General features: G+C 34.6%; 1 pseudogene across 1 annotated transcript in view; it reads right to left on the bottom strand.

The window, feature by feature from the left end:
• Positions 1-2,774: 2,774 nt before the first annotated feature.
• The window catches only part of LOC149235330 (heat shock protein 90-5, chloroplastic-like), a 33,583-nt pseudogene continuing 30,357 nt past the window's right edge, over positions 2,775-6,000 (bottom strand). The window contains exon 14 of the transcript XR_016245873.1: positions 2,775-2,935. The product of XR_016245873.1 is annotated as a heat shock protein 90-5, chloroplastic-like (transcript). The remainder of the gene's footprint in view (positions 2,936-6,000) is intronic.

The raw sequence follows: 6,000 nt of genomic DNA, 5'->3' as shown, positions 1-6,000 counted from the left end.
TGGTAACAAATCCTGGCTTTACGTATTACCTCATCCATCGTCTTTGGGTTGTCAAATTCAATTCTTTTCCCTCATGTTCAGATGTAAACTGCTAACAAACCTTTGTACTTTAGCCTTTTCCTCTCAAATATAAGGCACATAACGGAGCAATGAAGTAAAACAAGTGATAAACTCATCCATAGTTTGTTGTCCTAGTCGCAAGTCATGGAATTCTCTTGCTTTTTTTCATAAAAATGTTCGGTCAGGATCTTTCCTTAAAGTATTTTTGAAATTTTTCCCAAGTTATATTTTGCTCGCTTACTCCTCTTACAATTTTAACTTCTTCCCACCACAGGGTGGCTTTTCCCTGTAATTGGAAAATGGCCAACCATGCCTTGAGGTTGTGATCGTCTTCATATAGCTAGAAGTATTTGTTCATATTAATCAACCATGCCTCAGCTGCCTCCTCCAATTCTCCATCAAAGTGTGGTGGTTTGATTTTACGAAACTCCCCTTGCAACTCTATCTGTTGCCTTTTTGATGTCTGTTGCTTAGAAGCATTATCAGATCGTTCTTCTCGTTCTTCCTCCCTTCCTTCTAACTCTTCTGGTTCTGTGTGGTTATTTTTCTCCTCAAACACCCTTTCACTACAACAAAACCAGTGATTTGCGCCAGATTTAGCCCCAGATTTTAGTGCATTTTTTTTGTAATTGTGATGAACAACCTGGCGCTTAATCTGGCTTTATTGTACAACTTTCAAAGTGTCCTTTTTTGCGCCTGATTTTGCATCCTTTTTCACTCTAGATTTTGCATCATTTTTTACACCAAATTATGCATCATTTTTTATGTAAAGTTTTGTACCAAGATTTGTATCTTATTTTATGGCAGGTTTTGCTTCTAGTTTTGTGTCATTTTTTGCATCTATTTTTCATCGTCTTTTGCTTCCTATTTTGTGTCATTCTTTGCTTCCTTTTTTGTGCCATCATTTGCATCAAGTTTACATCATATTTTGCATCCAATTTAACGTCTTTTTCTGCCTCCATTTTGTGTCAACTTTTCCATATAGTCTTACGCCAGCTTTTGTATCTAGTCTTACACTAGTTTTTGCTTCTAGTTTTGTACCTATTTTTGCACCAGCTTTGGTGCCTATCTTTGCACCATGTGTTGAATTTCATTTAGCACCAAATTTTGCATCCATTTTTGTGCCCATTTTTGGATCTTTTTTTGGACCATCTTTTACGTCCAGTTTTACATTTGATTTGTCTCCATTATTCCCATCCCATTTTGCACCATATTTTGTGTCATTTGTTGCATCCAATTTTGCATTGTTTTTAACAACATTTCTTGCATCCAATGTTACATCATTTTGAGCATCCAAATTTCCATTTATATTTTCATTTTATGTTGAGTCATGTGTTGTGTCCACCTTTGCATCTTATTTTGTGTCTAATGGTACATTCAATTTAGAGTCATTTTTACGTCTACTTTTGTATTTGTTTTTGCACCAAGTTTTGCATCATTTTTTGCATTCAATTTTGAGCTATTTTTATGCTCATTTTTGCACCATTTTTTGTGTCTACTTATGTGTCCAATGTTGCACCATTATTTACGCCCACTTTTTCATCCAATTTTGCATTTTTTTTGGTGTCTAGTTTTACATCGTTTTCACCATCCAAATTTACATCTTTTTCTACCTCATTTTGTGTCCACATTTGCATATAATTTTTTGTCTAAGTTTGAGCCTAAATTTGCATCGGATTATGCATCATTTTTTACATCCAACATGGCATCCTTGGTTTCACCTTTTTTCAGCCCCATTTTGCATCTTGTTTTATGTCTTTTCTTACATCCTTTTTTGCGCCCAAGTTTGCATCCCAAATTTACACATTATTTGCATCATCATTTGGCATCTTAATTTGTAACATTTTTTTGCTTCTTTTTAGCACTCAACTTTGCATCTTATTTTACATCTAGTTGTTTGTCTTTTTTTGCATCTAATTTGGTGTCCATTTATGTGTCCTTGTTTTTGCCCAATTTGATATCCTTTTGTATGCCATGTTTTGTTCCCTTCTTTGTGTCAACTATTGCACAATTTTTCACTTCTAGTTTAAAACACTTTGTATGTCATTGTTTTCATTTTGTATTAATTCCTAGTTTAACATCCAATTTTACTTTCAATTTTGCATCCATGGTTACATCTGCATTTGACTTCTTATGTAGAGTATATTTTTCTTTACATATATGACCCCCTTTATAGATTCATTTTACTAATTTCAATTGCATAGTGAAATATATCATAGTTTCTAAATATCATTAAAGAAGATATCACAATTCAAAATCATTTGTAAAGGAATTTAAGGGAAACTGACAACATCCATCCAAAAAAATAACAATGTCATCATATACAATGATTCATTGACAATTTTAAACACATGTATAAAATAGCAACATAATACTAATAAGATTAGAATTATTTTTAATCAAAACAACTAAGATTAAAATATGATTAATAGATCAAAATATTTCATGAATATCATCATTCTACGATGAATTGACAACATACATCCAAAGATGGTAATATCACCATAGATTATAATTCCCTATCAAAATAATGATGATACTTTCCAATATATAAATCAAATAAAAATATAATAATGATAATGATAATATCATCATCATATTTAATCAAATCAAGCTCATTGTACGATTACCAAATCAAAATTTTTCATTGATATAGGGTAAATTTACAACATCCATCTAAACATAACAATTTCATTCTATACAATAATTTCTTCATAAAAAACAATGCATGTGCATGCCTAGCTACCACCACCAAGATCATCCTCATGATCATCTTGACCATCCTCATTAGTCTCATCCACATCATCACCAACACCACAACTATCATCATCATCTCCTCCTTCACCACCATCATCCTCATCCTCATCATCCCCTCCTTCACCACCATCATCCTCATCCTCATCATCTCCTGATATATGTTGAGCATAGTTTGGATCATCATCGTGATCATCGTCTTGGCAATCATTACCTATAGCATTCTGGAAAAAAAAATCAATATTACATGTTAGTATTAATTACATAACACAACGCATGTTTTTGTTATACAATGCTAACCATAAAATGAGGTAAGATATTATATCTAATAGTACTAAAAAATAAAATGAAAGGGTTCAAAAGTATATTAGAAATCCAACTAAGATTACATACCATAGAGTCCATCCAAACAACAAATTCAACCCATCTCTTTTGCTGTAACACCTCCTTTTCCAAATGATTTGGAGGTCTTCCATATTTTAGTTCCTGTCAATCAGTAAATAGGGAGAAATTAGATAACAATGACTTTCTTCTAGTGCAAATTTTATTAAAAAAATATCACAAGTTTAATATAATTACAAAGGTTGTTATCAGTGCTTTTAAACATTTCTGGCCACTACAATAAGTGACTTTTGTCTTGGTTAACCTTGCCTTGGATGCCCTGTCCTTAAACATAAACCAATTCAATTTATTTTCACACAAATACGCATCTCAGATACTTACAAGTATTAATACATTCCAAATAACGTTTAATGAAAAATTTAATAATTGAATGCTTTCATCGCCGACCTTTCTTTGTGCATCCATCTTATCATATGATTTTACAAGTACTTTCCATAATTTAAAAGATATGTCAAATGGTATTTGTTTCAGTCTTTGATCTTGAGGCATTTTTTTAATTTTTCTTGTTTGGTTGCAACGAAACCTCTTACAGTTGAGCAACATTTGCAATTTTATCTTCTTAACCGACCATCTAGTACCAAATTCATTCTCTATGTCCTGTATCACCATCCTTTTTAGGTAACTAAGCACGAAGGATTCATAGAGGTAAGAAGGAAAACTTCCATGAGTCATTTCAATAGTTACACAGAACCAGATGCGATGAGGGAGACAAAGATAAAAGAAAGTCCACTCTACAAATTATTACCTGCAAAAATTTCACAACTGAAATTCTATTGCACAAAATTAAACATTGTGGAAGATAAACTGGAAACTGAGAAAATACTAGCATACGCAAGTATAACATCGTTATTTTTGGACAAAAGTCCCTAGAAAAAACCCAACTTGGGAAAATCGGTGCAGCACCAGAAGGTTTTTATTATTAAGCAATAGTGAGAAATTCTGAGTATAACTCTATGTTGAAATTTGCTAATCCTACAAAGAAAAATGTTAGTAAAAATATTGTGAGGAAATTTTCCTCATCCCCACAAGAAATCTTGGCTCAATCAAGCCATCGAGCTAGCTCTCCAACACCTCTGCACAGGCCCTGCACCAACTATGCACATGCCTGAAACTCACTGGCCTGAAACTGCCTCTGATTAGTTTCTGACTGACTGTCATTGGTCTGGAAGCCTCTGGCTTGGCCCTTTGGAATTTATTTTAGCCACTAGCACTTGCAACGACCCTTCCTCTAGCTAAATCGTATTTCCCTCTAGAGACGTATGCACAACACTTGTGTCATCCTCTCTGTAGTTATCTCTGCCTCTCTGCAAGCTACTCTTAGGATCTAGAAAGTTTCCTTCGAACTCACTGTCTTTACCTCTCTCTGTCCCTGCTTCCCTTCTTTGGCTCGAACTCTTCCAGCAAACAATTGTTGCTCTCTAGAAAGTCAAACTACCCAAGGAAATCAATCTCAAGTGTATTCCTCCATCTACCCATCGACTTCTTCCTATAATCTCTAGTTGGGACTCCAACGGCCAAGATTAAAACTTAATCAACGACTAAGATTATTTCCTAGTTGATCAATGTGAGTTTCTAGAGAAATCTCACCTTCCTCAATTAATTACTTTTAATTAATCATTTTCCCTAAGACTTAGGAAAAATTTAATTACTGATTAATTAACTTAATTAAGGCACTTCTAGGTGGATTTTCCTAAAACTTTTTTTGGGTTATGGAGTCCTAGTGTTTCTTAGCCTCTCTGACAACTGCAAAGACTAGAACACCATCTGATGCTACAAAAACTAACATTACCCACCAAAGTGGGTGGCCCTATAGGAGAAAAAATTTCTCCCAATCTTCACATCCATCCGACCAACCATGCAGCCACTAACAGCCACCACTAGTTGACAATCTGCCATTGTATCCCCACCACCTGCATCAATCATATACATTCTCACCCATCCAACAAAAGCACATGAATGAAGGTTGGCTTCCAATCAAAGGCTAATTTATTCATTTTGCAATCTGGTGCTTATTCTTGTTTTTATTTGGACATTTTATATGTATTATGGGATGACCTGGAAGAAAGATGGGATTTGACTATGATCTTGTTCCCTCACCTTAATTGGGGGGGTTAATCTTCGATCTTAGTCCAATGGGGCCTCCCCTAATGGCCTAATGGGTATAGGGGGGGTTGATTGAGATAGCATTGTTCCATTTATCCCTATTCCATACTTTCCAGTTTTCATCTTACATTACAACACCATGTTCCACCTCCATTCTTCAGGTTCCGTTGACCCTTAGTTTTCTGGGATTTGACAGCCATACATATACACACCTAGGTTGGGCCATAAAATTTTCCCTAAGATTTTGATGCAGCTAAAAGAAAAAGAAAGAGCATATCATGGCCACAAAATAATATAAAAAGAATATCAAAATGCCAACCCTCAAATGATAATTTTGGGAACCGCAGAGTGATATTGATGGAGATTTGAGGGGAAACCCCCAAATAATGATTTTTAAAGGCTTTTACACCACACTTTCCACCCAAAAGGCTCAACGCATGCCACATGGAGCTCATTTATTGGATGATGTCAACCTTTTGAGGCCTCACTACTCAAACATGTGGGCTCTCATTTAATTTATTGTATAAGCTAGATGGGTTAACTTGTAACCCAATGCATCATTATGATTTTACTTTCCTTTTAGGGGCTTTTAGACTAAAAATTATACTTATCCCCCTGATATAAATAAAGGAAAGGATTTTTTCATTTGTCATCATCATCACTTGTGAATTCAACGGCTCT

This window comes from Pinus tabuliformis, chromosome 8, assembly GCF_031772625.1.
Source record: "Pinus tabuliformis cultivar Carrire ecotype Pingquan chromosome 8, CPIR1, whole genome shotgun sequence".
NCBI lineage: Eukaryota > Viridiplantae > Streptophyta > Pinopsida > Pinales > Pinaceae > Pinus > Pinus tabuliformis.
This window is presented reverse-complemented; position numbering and strand designations above follow the sequence as displayed.